Raw genomic sequence first — 15102 nt, 5'->3', positions numbered from 1 at the left:
TAGCCCATGACTTTATATAAGTCCTCTATAATCGATACTAGAATTTATTAATGCTCTATTCTAACAGTGACTACACCAGAACACCAAGCATCAAAAACAATTAATTGGTAATATAGTATTATAATTAGGTGTGATCCATTGCTCTCCCTTCTTTCAGTGCCTTCTATGAAAAATTGGGTAATGAGGTAGTAAGATACTTTCCTCTTATTTCTGAGTTATCCCCAAAATTTGTTCTGAAGGTCTACAATTTGTAGGATTATTTCTACTGGGAGTTTTAGACCTAGACACACATTGCTGTCATGTATTCTGTGTGTGATTCTATTGCAGCTGTTGTTGGCCAAGTGTGAAGGTTAAGCAAGTTTGGATGATGTAATGAATATTTATATATTATCTAGCATAGTCAGGGCACCAGGTTAGCACTGTCAAGCATTTAAAAGGATCATGTGAAATAGTTTCTGATCTTGAGCAGCAACAATCTAGTTTTTGAGACATGATATAAATACCTCTATAGTATTGTGGTCACTTTTGGTGTGGGTACTTCTTTCCCCTGTGCAGATTGCAATTCTTTCTTATATTCTTACCCTGAGTGGTTCTTTTGATATTTTTACTTCCTTAAGTCCTTAATCTATGTAGATTAGAAATTATCTGCAGCATGAGAAGCTATCTGAAGTGGCAGTGAAAGAACTGGAGAGTATAGCAAAGTATAGCAAAAAAAAAAAGGAAAATAATTGAGGTTTTCAGCATTTTAGCTATTTAAGATCACTTAAGAAATAGTTACCAAAAGAAATCTGATTCTTTCATTCTACTTCTTACTCTCCTTCCTTCTTCATCTTGTATTAATTTGGAGCATGTAGCCAAAATAAGTTCCCATCAGCTTGACTAAGAATTTCCCAAACAGGAATATTGGGAAGGGAAGGACTCACTGAGCACTTCATAAGCATATGCCAGATATAAATTCTGCTGCCTTCAAAATCCTGGATCTTTAAGATGCTTTTATCATATGTGATAGTCTGCTTGACATAGTTAAAGATATATCATTTAGGACATGAATGACTGACCAGAAAAGATTGTGCATCAGTCACTAGTCATAAATTGGTCAGTCAGCAAGTGTTTAAGAGCCTACTGTGTGCTAGTCCCTGCACTAGGTGCTAGGAGGGAGAATTAGATACTAAAGAGACTCTCCAACTACTGTATGTGTTAATTTGGACATAGTGAAAGAACCTAGATCAGATTGAGGAATATAGGGAGGAAGTTGTAAAGGGACATATTTAGACTTGATATAAGGGAAAAAATTATTAATAATCAACTATCCATGAACAAGAAATATTAAGTATGTTGAGCATAGTTACACAGCTAGTAAATGGCAGAACCAGTTATTAGAACTTAAGTCTTCTGACTTCTGGAGTAGCTACGAGGCTCGGTGAATAGAGGTTCAGGCCTTCCTGAGTTCAAATAGTAGCTGTGTGACCCTGGGCAAGTCACTTAACCCCGTTTGCCTCAGTTTGTCCTCTGTAAAATGAGCTGGAGAAGGAAACAGCAAACCCGTCAGTGTCTTGCCAAGAAAACTCGAAATGGTCACGAAGAGTTGGACACAACTGAAAAATGACTAAACAACAACAATTGAGGGAATCTTCCCTTCCTGTTTCTCAGGTTTTTATTGCTGTTTTATTGTCAGTTTTATTATTGATACTGTACTTAATGAGGTGTAGGGTGTGTTCAGGGAAGACTAATACCTCTGGTGTGAGGGGTGCTGAGCCCTTTCCAAGGCTGTTTTTCATCTTTGGTGTCCACTTGATTGACTCAACTCTCTTCTGTGGCTCCAAAAAACTGTAGCATGCTCTGTGACCGTACCCCAGTAACCATTTCAGCAGACAGACTAAACCAGGTTGAGGGCAACTAAGAGGTCTCAAACCCTTTGGTGAGCTGGGAGGGTGTCACCCTAAGCATGTGAAGACTTCCCCCAGTGGAATGGGCAGATGAGAACAATTTGTTACAACAGCCATGAAGGTGGCTGAAGCAGGGGCTTGGAGTGCTTAGAACTTGATTAAACATCAAAGACACCCAAAGTCATCCAAGGCATCCTGAGCCATCACTGGTCATCTTCGCTTTGTCTTGCCACTGGATGTCATGACTCTGGAAGAGAGAGTGAGGCTACCTTTCCACCATTCTGCCTCGCTTAAATACAATGTATGTGTCAAAAGATATTACTTATACCATTTTACCATTTTTACCTATCTCAAAGTCCTGTGGCAACAGGCAAGTGATGAAGCAGCAGATATGGTTACACTGGTAGCTATAATCATAACACTGCACACAGGTGGCCCAAGCCATACACTTGTCTTCTCACTAGAAGCAGCAGTGGAATTTGACAGTCCCTTGGGTGCCTAAGTAGCCTTTTAAGTACCACATTGCTCACCTCCTGGTGTGAGGAAGGGGCTAGAAAAGGTGCTCAAAAAATTGCTTTCATAACTCTAGCCTGCAGCAGGTAGGGATCTCACCTTGTGGTGGCAACACAAAAAAAGTACAAAAACTTTTTTTGCAAAGATGATTCCACACCATCAATACATGAAAAGTGTGCAGGCTTATGGTTAACACAAAATCCAACACACTTGAAAGATGAACAGCTCTTGTTGCAAGAGAACTCAGCAGGTATTGCATCAAAATAGCAGTCCTAAGTGAAACAAGGCTGGCAAAGGAAGGCCAGCTTACCCAATTTAGAGCTGGATACATATTTTTTTGGAGTGGCCTCAGTGAAGCAGAATACCACAATGCTGGTGTAGGTTTGGCAATCAAAACTAATCTAGACAACAAGCTTGTATGCCAATCAAAAAGAGTGAACAACAGACTCATGATAATGTGATTGCCACTTGCTCAAAAGCACTACATTACCATCATCAGGACATATGCTCTCACCATGATGAACCCTGAGGAGGTCAAAGAACAATTTTATGAAGACCTAGAGACCCTCATCATTAATGTGCCAAAAGAGGAGAAGCTAATAATTCTTGGTGACTTTAAGAGTAGACACAGATTACCAGACATGGCAGGGAGTTCTTAGTAGTAATGGAGTTGGAAACAGCAACAGCAATGGTCACTTACTACTTAAGACTTGTGCATCTTATGACCTTCTGATCACCCACACTGTCTTCTGTTTACCTAAACACAATAAAACTTCATGGATGCACCCTCACAGCAAACATTGGCATTCAATAGACTGTCATTATAAGGAGAAGAGATAAATGGGATATGAAAGTGATGAAGGTGATGTGTGACGCAGAGTGCTAGACTGATTATAGACTTATACTCTCCAAGCTAAATATTCAAATTCAATAAAAGCAATGGCCCCACCTACCAGAAGATTTAATGTCAACAGATTAGAGCACTTCTCAGGGAGTGAACAGTTCCTTAATAACTTGGAGGGAAAGCTGAGCCAATTTATGGTTGGCAACAGAGGAGCAGAAAAAGAGAAGGCAGCTTTCAGAGATTTGGTGTACAGTACTATATTTACTCATATGGGTCAGAACACTTATAAACATAAAGACTGCTTTGACAAAAATGATGGAAAATTCAGAAGCTGCCAAATAAAAATGAGAACTCCAGAGGGTTTACCAGTAGGATAGTTCATCCATCTCTAAGAAGACAACATTTAACTTCTATCAAAAGTAAAGTGAAAGCAAAGCTTAGAGAGATAAAAGATTCTTGGCTCAGTAAGAAGGCAGATGAAATTCAGTTTTATGCTGATAGTAACAACCCAAAGCACTTTTATGATGCCCTGAAGGCTTTTTATGGGTCAAAGACTTAAGATGCAACTGAACTACTCAGTGCTTATGGAGCCATATTGATTAGTGATAAGGACACAATCCTGAAGAAGTGGGCTGAACACTTCCATAGTGTTCTCAACAGACCATCTTCAATCAAGGCTGAAGCCACTGACCATATACCTCCAATTAAAGTCAGTCCATCTGTAGCTGAGTTTCCAAATGAAGAAAATATTTTGGATGCTATTTGGCTTCTCTCCTGTGTCAAAGTTCCTGGTGCTGATTCTATTCCAGCTGAGATTTACAAGGCAAGAGATCCACTACTAATACAAAAGCTGACTGGAATTTTCTGTGTTATATGGCAAGAGGAAGTTATTCCCCAGGATTTCAAGGATGCCTCCATTTTCCATCTCTATAAAGGTAAAGGAAATAGATTGTCTTGTGGCAATCATGGGGGAAGGGAGCGCTCTCTTAGTCTTTGCTGGCAAGATTCTTGATAGCATTCTTATAAATTGGCTGATCCTTCACCTGCAAGATGGCCATCTACCTGAGAGCCAGTGTAGCCTCAGAAAGGGTGGAAGAATGGTTGATATGGTGTTTGCTGCCTGACAACACCAAGACAAATGCTAGGAGCAGTACAGAGGTCTGTACACAATGTTTATCAATATGACCAAGGCTTTTGATACTGTCATTCATGAGGACTTATGGAAAATTATTTCAAAATTTGGTTGCCTGGAGAAGTTCATCAGTATTGTATCTCAATTTTATGACGGCATGCTTCCCCATGTTCTGGATAATGGACAATACTCTTGCACTCTCCCATTCACCAGTGAAGTGAAGCAAGGCTTTGTGCTTGCTCCCATGCTTTGTAGCATGATGTTTTCCAGCAATGTTTTCAAATGCTTTCAATGAGGATGAACATGACATCAAGGTCAGCTACTGCACTGATGGTAAATTATTTAACTTGAAAAGGCTATAAGCCAGCACTAAAGTGGAGGGATAATTTTTTGCATAATTTTTTGTTCTCAGATGATTGTGCATTCAATACAGCCTCTGAAGCCGAGATGCAATAAAGTATGGACTGATACTCTGCTGCTTGTGCTAATTTTGGCCTAACAATTAACACCAAGAAGACACAGGTTCTATTGTACATTGACCAACTTTGATAGACTTAACTCTTCTCAGCAATGCAATGATCTAAGACAATTCCAAGGGACTCATGATGGAAAATGCTGTCCGCATCCTGAGAAAGAACTATGCGGTCTTAATGTAGAGCAATGCATACTATTTTCTTTCTCTCTTTTTTTCTTTCTTGTGGTTTTTCCCTTTTGTTCTGATTCTTCTTTCACAACATGACTAATATGGAAATATGTTTAATATAATTGTACATGTATAGCCCATATCAGATTGCATACCATCTTGGTGGGGAGGAGAAGGAAGGAGAAAAAAAAATTAGAACTCAAAAATCTTGTAAAAGTGAATGTTGAAAACTATCTTTGTATGCAATTGGAAAAAAAATACTATTAAGTGGAAAAAAAGAAAACACAGAACCTCCATCCATATGTGGAATCATTAGTTACAGCAACTGGAGAAACTGAGTGCTGTGGATAAGTTCACTTACCTTGGCAGTGTACTCTTCAGGGATGTGCATAAAGACACTGAGGTTGACATACACATTGCCAGAGCTAGCTAAGTATTTTAGAGTCCCTGAAGGAAAGTGTTGTATAGAAGAGGTATTAGACTTCCCATCAAACTGAATGTCTACAGAACTATAGTGCTGACTTCATTTTATGCCTGTGAAACCTGGGTAGTCTACCTGTGCCATGCCAGGAAATTAAATCACTTCCATTTGAATTGTCTTAGGAAGATTCTGAAGATCATCTGGTAAGATAACTTACCAGACACTCAGATCTTTCTTGAGCTAAAATACCAAGCATTTAAATACTACTGCAGAGAACACAGCTCAGATGGCCTGACCACATTGTTAGAATGACAAACACACATTTGCCTAAAAGAGTATTACTTTATAGAGAAGTCACACAATGAAGGCACTCACATGGTGGTCAGAAGAAGCAATACAAGGACACTTTCAAGGTCTCTCTGAAGAACTTTGGAGTTGATGGGAAATGCTGGCAAAAGACCACTCAGCATGTCATGCTAGCATCCAAGAAGCTGCTGTGCTTTATGAGTGAAGCAGAATTGCAATAGCTTAAATAAAATGCTAGATGCACAAATTTGGAGACATGTTCATCCCAAATGTTCATATGAACTATTTGTGCCTGACCTGTGGTAGAGTCTTCTGAGCTTATATTGGTCTGATTGGCCAAAATCAGCCACACTGTATATTGTCTCCAACATACTGATGCCATTTTGGTTCTCTTAGAGAATAGGGCACTACAACCATTCAACCAACCAACCAGTGGATGAAGTGATAGAGATGGAGTCGGGGAGACCTGAATTTGAATTTTGCTATGGGCATTAAGCTGCATGACCTAGGCAATTAATTCACTTAACCTTTCTGTCCCTACATTTTCTCATCATAATAAAAGCAATGATCTCCTAGTATTGTCGGAAGGATCTAAAGGCATAATATATGTAGAGCTCTTTGTAGACCTTAAAGTGCCATATAAATAGATACTATTATGTTTATTATTGTTGTTATTATTACAAAGCTCTTTATGCATTATCTTATTTTATTATACTATTATCCACATTTACAGATGAGGAAACAGATTCAGAAATATAAAACGACATGCCTGAGGTTGCAAAGCTTGTGAGTGGTAGAGTAACTACTTGAGCCTAAGTCTTCTTACTCCAGATCCCATGAACTTTTTGCTCCACCATGAGTATCATTCGAAATCTGTGGTGCAGATAATGGCATTTTGAATTGAGAGGAATGAAAGATCACTATGTATTGGCTTGGGAAGATTTCAAGGAGGAGGAAGGACATAAGCTAGAACATGAAAGATGAAAAGGATTGAATTCAACAGAGGAGATAGTAGAATTCCTCCAGAAGGGAAAGTTCAAATCATGCTTTGAGATCAGTGAGTAAGCCAATTGGGCTATATATAGGCTTGTGTAGCAACATGGTAGGAGATCATAGAGCCAACTCATAGAATCACAAATTTAGTACCAGAAGGGACCTTTGAGGTCTTAGAGCCCATCTTCCTGAGTTTACAGACAAGGAAACTGAGACACAGAGAAGTTGTGACTTTATTAGGGTCACACAGCTAGTAAGTGCTTTAGGAAAATTTAGAAAGATCCCATGTCTTCTATTCACCCCACTCTCTTCACTATGCCATGAACTAAGGCTGGCAATGTAATTGGTGGTGAACACCAATGGAGTCATCATTTTACAAGTGCTGCTATCATTTCTGATAACATAGAAGTTCTTTATCTATGGTAGATATCCACTTAGTTAGAGTGCAACCTCATCTTTCTATAGCCTGGTTCTTTCTCCACTTTAGAATTTGAGCTCCACAGGGGCAAGAACTGTCTTTTTCTTTGTATTTGGATGTTGTACTTAGTACAATGCAAGGCACACATGCATGTTCTTTCATTTTTAGTCTCCATTAAATTTCTTTATTATTTACTTTCTTAACTCCTTCCCTAATGACACTTTTCCAAGTTTCAGGTTAAAAGAAATATGGCTCATTTCTTAGTATACCACTACCATGCCAGCCAATCTTTTAGCTCTTTAGATTTGCATGAAGTTATATTTGTCAGCTCTTCCTTCTAGATTTGGATTATCATGGTTTGAAATGATAGGTTTTGACTGACAGACTGGTTCCTGGGTGCTATTTTTATACTAACAGTCTTAGGAATAATGAAACTATCCCTCGATCGAACCATCTGTCAAGTGACAGCTCAGGCACACTCTAAAATTAAACAAAGCCCCACGATATGCCAAGAAGCCATGTTGTCAGGAATGGTGCTGCCTTTGTAGGAGAAATCTAACACTTCAGGTTTTGTTCTAACCTGAAAAGAATATTAAAGCATCATTAAAAAAAAAACAAAGAAAAATAATCTGGCAAGGTGCTAGATACAGTAAGCTAAACTTTGAATATATGTATATATATATATATATATATATATATATATACACACATATATGTGTGTGTGTGTGTATATGTGTGTGTGTGTTGTACATATATGTGTATATATATATATATATATATATATATATAGATATATATATATATATATATACTTTTTCCCCCCCTCCAAGAGATATGCAGTTAGGATCATCACAAAAAGAAAGTTTCCATCCTCTAAATTGATTAAGTATCATCTATTGGAAAAGATGATGGACCTGGAGTCAGAGAAGACCTGAGATTGAAACCTGACCTTAAACTTCCTAACCCTGTGAGTAAAGGCAAATCATTTTATCTCTCTGATCTTCACTGATTTCTACCATAGGCATTTCTTTGGTTCAATGTTGCTCCCCCAAGGAACAGAGTGAGGCATAGCAGGAAAAAAAATGGGGGATTGAACAAAATCTGCTAACACAATAGCATAGAAATTGTGTTCTTTTTCCTCATTTTTTTACCCCATAAAACTTTCCATCTTTGCTATTTAAGGACCTCAGACTCACTACTTAAGAAATAACCTTATGAGGAACATAGAGAATAAATTAGTAACAATAATAGTATAGTTCATGAATCAGAAAGCAAAATTCATAATAGACCAGAAGAGAAGCAAAGTAATGAAGATGGCAAAGCAAAGAAAACCTTTTTTGAAAAGGAAAATTATTAATAATAAGAGGCTGGAGGAAAGAGGGAAGGGAAAATTTTGAACTTATTGCTTGGCTGAATTGGGAAAGCAAAAGGACAAAAGAACTAAGGAAATAGATAAGCAAATAAATTAATGAAAGTAAAGCAATTAATAATTTAAGCAAAATCAAGATGCTTAGGAAAGAGCAGGCAAACAGGAGCAGGAGATTGAGAAAGAGAGTCTGTGTGGAGAGAATAGAATCAAAGTAATTTAAGCAAAATTAATCTCAAAGAAAAAGTACAAACTTAAAAAAGTAAAGAGATTAAAAAACTGAAGAAATAAATAGGGAAAAAACCCCACAGGCCTTAAAGATATAACTTAAAACATGAACGTGTTTTACAATCAAACGACATGAGAGTTCAAGAGATCCTAGACCCTTTCAAATTAAAACTAAATAGAGATACTTCTTGAGGGATTATGGAATTTTTAAGGTTAATTTTGATCATGTGAATTATGTTTTGATTTTTGAAGGTTTACATGCAGCATTTACTTTAGGTGACATCCTCATATCAGACCCTGTTTTACTGGGGATAACACAGCACTGGACAGAAGAACTAACACTTTGTATGTCGGAATTGAGCTGAAAAAAAAATCTTGATAGGCCGAAGCAAAGGCATGAACCTGACAAGATAGATAGGTAGACAGATGGATAGAGTATTTATTAAGCACTTACTAGGTGCCTAGTTACTAGGTGTCAGACACTCTGCTAAGTACTGGGAATAGAAATATAGGTAAAGGAGGACTTGCTTTCAAGGAGCTTGCATTCTAATGAGAGAAGATAGCACATTAAAGGAGTTTCAAAGTAGGGAGAAAGAAGAAGGTACTATCTGCTGGGGGAATGATGGAAAAGTCCAGAACATTAGGAGTGGAGTCTGAAGGGAAGTGAGTATAGATGGCCTGGGCTCTTCATGAAATAGTGATGCCATGCAGAAACTCACCATTCAGAGGAGGGGTCAAAGAGTTGGAGGAATCTTCAGAGTTATAAGGCTGTTGGATGGAGGCAGAAAAGACTGGAGATCAAGTGCAGACATTGTTTAATTAGAAAGGAGCACCCCAAGCTATATCCAAAGACTTGATTCCTTTACCATCAAAGTGAAGATTAAAAAAGTCAATTTATCCAACTGGATAGCAAACAGATTAGAATATATAAAAATTCTTCCAATGAATTTTCTTATAATTTTTTTCTAATTCAGTATTTTTTTGTAATTTAATTGAAATGACATTGAATATATAAATTAGTTTAGGTAAATTTGTCATTTTTATTATATTGGCACTATACACCCATGAACAATTAATATTTATTATTTGAATCTGGTTTTATTTATATATTATATTTTCTATGATTTTGTTTATTTAATTCCTCTGTTTGTTCAATTGTGTCTGATTCTTCATGACCCTGTGGGCCATAGTATGCCAATACTGACCACAGGGTTTTCTTGGCAAAGATACTAGAGTGCTTCGCCATTTTCTTCTCCAGTGGATTAAGGCAAGCAGAGGTTAAGTGACTTGCCCAGAGTTATATAGCTAGTAAGTGTATGAGGCTGGATTTGAACTCAGGTCTTTCTGGCTCCAGGCCTAGCCCTCTAACCACTAAGCCACCTAGCTACTTTCAGGGGCAGATGTAGGAACTAGAAGTTAATACATTTAAATATAATATCCTACAATGGGACCAACTGCATAATTCTAGGTTGCCTAATTTAATAGTAAATTATATGGGGGGATTTGATCAAGATGTCTAACTGATACAAGTAAACTACCCAACTATCTCATGCCTACTTTAGAAAAACTAACTAACTAACTAACTAACTAACTTGATATTCATATCAAGCCAAGTGTAACAGAGGTTCAAACCTCGCTTTTGCATAAGATTCTCTTAATCCATTGAGAGTATAATTCTTCAAAAATTTTCCTGACATTCAGATAGGGAATTCATTTTTGGTCAAGCTGACATATCTTGCATCTGATGGAAGAATACCTTTACTTTGTATATTGTCTGATGTATTTGAATCTCTACATATTCATTTGAAAGTATAGGCATAAATGGATTTTTCCTAAAATTGATAAAAAAAATCTATCTCAAATCATCAGCAAACATTATTTTAATGAAAGCCTCCCCGTAAGATCAGGTGGGAAACAAAGCTGTCCACTGGTCACCAATATTATTCAATATTGTATTGGAAATTCTAGCAATAGCAATAATAGAAGAAAAAGAAACTGAAGGAATCAGAATAGGGAATGATATAATAAAACTATTTCTTTTTGAGATAATATGATGATATATTGGGAAAATCCCAAAGACTCAACTAAAAAGTTGGAACAATTAACAATTTTAGCAAAATATGATACAAATTAAATCCACATTAGTCATCAGCATTCCTGTGTATCACAAACAAAACCCTGTAAGAAGAGATAGTAAGGGATACCCCATTTAAAATAACTATAGGCAGTATAAAGTACCTAGGAGTACACTTATGAAAACAAACCCAGGAATTAAACAAACAAAATCATAAAAATATTTTTATATAAATCAAACCAGATTCAAATAATAAATATTAATTGTTCTTTGGTAGGCAGTGCCAATATAATAAAAAATGACAAATTTACCTAAATTAATTTATATATTCAATGTCATTTCAATTAAATTACATAAAAATTACTGAATTAGAAAAAAAATATAAGAAAATTCATTTGGAAGAGTTTTTATATATGCTAATCTGTTTGCTTTCCAAATGGATAAATGTGGGGGTTTTTTTGCTCTTCACCATGTTTGATGGTCTTTGTGGCATTTTGTGAAAAGACAATCAAGTCTTTGGATATATCTTGGGGCATACCTTTCTAATTAAAGGAAGATAAGAGTGGCTTGAACTTAAAAATTATTTCCCTAAGACCAGGATTTGGCAAACTATACAGTGGGCCACACCTGGCCCACTGCCTGTTTTTGTTCAGCCTCTGAACAAAGTTTTATCATATTCAAAAATGTAAAAAGCATTAGTTTGATGGAGGGATACAAAAACAGGCAGTGGGTCAGATTTGGCCCTCAAGTTGTTGCTTGCTGAACCCTATCTTAAACTAACATTATTCAGAAGGGCAAATATAATTCTACTCCTGTATCCCTTCTCTGAGGAGAGGAGAGTGGGCAAGACTAGTGACCCCAATCTCTTGTTTTCTGGCAGACAGGAATCCAAGTACATGTTTTCTCCTTCTTTAGAATGTAAGCTCCTTGAGAACTGGAACTGTTTGCCTTCTATCTTTATGTCTGTAGTACCTGACATATATTATGTGTTTAATAAATGCTTGCTTGCTTGATGAGTTGAATGGTTGATTCAAACAATTGATTTTTCTAACATTAAAATATGTCCATTTATAGAAAATAATATTAAAAGTACTCCTTATTGCTTTCATATTGTACCGTACTGCTGTACTCTTCTAAGTATGGGATAACCAGCTGTTAGACATGCTGGGAAAGATTATAAAGTGCAATGAGGTCAGACTCAATGATCTATATGATCTTCAATAATTTTCAGTTTATGATTCTATCAGGCCAATTAAGTGTAATTGATTATCCATAAAAATAATAATGGCTAACATTTATATAGCACTTACAATATGCCAGGCACTGTGCTAAGCACTCAGCAAATATTATTTCATTTGATCCTCACAACAACCCCAGGAGATAGGTGCTATTATTACCCCCATTTTAAAGATGAGGACACTGAGGCAAGCAGAGGGTAAGTGACTTACCCAGGATCATGTAGCTAGTAACTGTTTGAGGCTGGATTTGTTTTTGTTTTTTTCCTTTCAAAATTCTATTATTTTATTTTTTCTCAATCACATTAATAAAATTTAACATTCACTTTTTAAATTTTTGAGTTCCCAATTCTCTCCTTTTCTTTCTTCACTTGAGAAAACAAGTGATTTGATAGATTGTACATGTGAAGTCATGCAAAACATGTTTCCATATTATTCTTGTTGCAAAAGAAAGCACAGACAAAAAAAATCCAAGAAAAATAAAGTTAAAAAGATTTTTAAAGCATCCTGTTCATTTTTTTATAGCACAATGATATTCCATTAAAATCATATACCACAATTTATTTAGCCATTCCTCAATTGGTGGGCATTCCCACCATTTCTAATTCTTTGCCACCACAAAAAGGGCTACTATAAATATTTTTTTGTACATGTAAGTCATTTTCCTTTTCTTTAATCTCTTTGGAATGCAGATCTAATAGTGATATTACTGGTTAAAGAATATGCTGAGTTTTGTAGCCCTTTGGGCATAGTAACAAATTTCTCTGCAGAATATTTGGATGGGTTCACAAATCCACCAACAATTCCTTAATGTCCTATTTTTTCCACATCCCCTCCAGTATTTGTCATTTTCCTTTTCTGTCATATGAGCCAAACTGATGGGTATGACGTACTATCTCAGAGTTATTTTAATTTTCATTTCTCAAATCAATAGTGATTTAGGACATTTTGTTTTCTTATGACTACAGATTTGATTTCTTCTTCTGAAAACTACCTGTTCTAATCTTTTGATCATTTGTGAATTGGGGATTGACTTATATTCTTACATATTTGACTCAATTGTCTCTATATTTGAGAAATGAGGACTTTATTAGAGACACTTGTTATAATTTTTTTCTCCCAGTTTCCAGCTTTCCTTCAAATCTTGGCTGCATTGGTTTGTTTGTGCAAAACATTTTTAATTTAATGTAATCAGAATTATCTATTTTATACAAATTCTTTCCTTTTCCATAGATTTGACGGGTAAAATTTTCTTTGCTCCTTTAATATTTTGACCTTATCTTGGTATATTGTGTAAGATGTTGGTCTATACTTAGTTTCTGCCAAACTGCTTCCTAGTTTTCCCAGCATTTTCCCATCAATAAATTTTGAGTTCTTCAAACACTAGATTACTATGGTCATTTACTACTGTACATTGTATTCTATGTCACTGATCAACCACTCCTTTTTTATAGCCAGTACTAGATTGTTTCGATGATTGCCATTTTGTAATAGAGTTTGAGATCTGGTACTGCTAAGCCATCTTTCTTTACATCCCCCCCCATTGGTTCCTTTGATATTTTTGACCTTTTATACCTCCAGATGGATTTCATTTTTTCTAGCTCTATAAAATAATTTTTTGGTAGTTTGATTAGTATGTCACTGAGTAATTAAATTAATTTAGATAGAATTGTCATTTTTATTATATTCATTCAGCCTACTCATGAACAATTAATATTTCTCTAATTGCTTAGATATGACTTTATCTGTGTGAAAAGTGTTTTGTAGTCATGTTCATATAGTTCCTGTGTTTGTCTTGGTAGGTAGATTCTCAAGTATTTTATATTGTCTGCAGTTATTTCATTTTTTATTTTTAGTCTAGGCAATGGGCTTAAATGACTTGCCCAAGGTCACACAGCTAGTAAGTGTCAAGTATCTGAGATCAGATTTGAACTCAGGTCCTCCTGACTCCAGGGCCAGTGATCTATCCACTGTGCCACCTAGCTGTCCCTGCAGTTATTTTAAATAGAATTTCTCTATTTATTCCTGCTGGACTTAGTAATATATAGAAATGCTGATGATGTATATGCATTTATTTTATCTCCTGCAACTTTGCTGAAGTTGTTAATAATTTCAATTAGATTTTTAGTTGATCTTCTAAATATATATTTAGGAGATATCATCTTCTAAATAGCATCATGTTATATATATCATCTAAATATCATCACATCATCTCAAAAAATGATAGTTTTGTTTCCTCATTGTCTTTTTGTTTTTTTTCCTTAATTTTTATTCAGTATTTTATTTTTCCAGTTACATGTAAAAAGGATTTTAACATTTATTTTTAAAACTTTGAGTTTCAAAGTCTCTCCCTTCCTCTCTACTCACCCCCCACCCCACTGAGAATGTAAGCAATTCAGTATAGATTATATATGTGTAGTCATGCAAAACATTTCCATAACAGTCATATTGTGAAAGACTAACTATATTTCCTTCCATCCTATCCCTCCTGTTTCTTCTATTCTCTGTCTGTCTCTCACCCTATCCTTCCTCAAAAGTGTTTTACTTCTGACTACCCCCTTCCCCAATCTGCCTTCTCTTCTATCAACCCCCCTGCCCCTTTCTCTTATCCCTTTTCCACTTCCTTTCCTGTATGGTAAGATATATTTCTATATCCAATTGAGTATCTATATTATTCCCTATTTGAGCCAGTTCTGATAAGAGTAAGAATCACTCATTCCCTCTCACCTTCCCCCTATTTCCCTCCACTATATAAGCTTTTTCTTGCTTCTTTTATGTGAGATAATTTACTCCATTCTACCTCTCCTTTTCTCATTCTTCAAATACATTCTTCTCTCACCCTTTAATTTTATTTTTTAGATATCATCCCTTCATAGTCAATTCACATCTGTGCCTCTGTCTATATATACTCCTTCTAACTACCCTAATAATGAGAAAGATCTTGAGTTACAAATATTATCTTTCCATGTAGGAATGTAAACAGTTTAACTTTGATAAGTTGCTTATGATTTCTCTTTCCTGTTGACCTTTTCATACTTTTCTT

The sequence above is a fragment of the Phascolarctos cinereus genome, unplaced genomic scaffold (genome assembly GCF_003287225.1).
Source record: "Phascolarctos cinereus isolate Bilbo 61053 unplaced genomic scaffold, phaCin_HiC Scaffold_5;HRSCAF=322, whole genome shotgun sequence".
Classification (NCBI taxonomy): domain Eukaryota; kingdom Metazoa; phylum Chordata; class Mammalia; order Diprotodontia; family Phascolarctidae; genus Phascolarctos; species Phascolarctos cinereus.
This window is presented reverse-complemented; position numbering follows the sequence as displayed.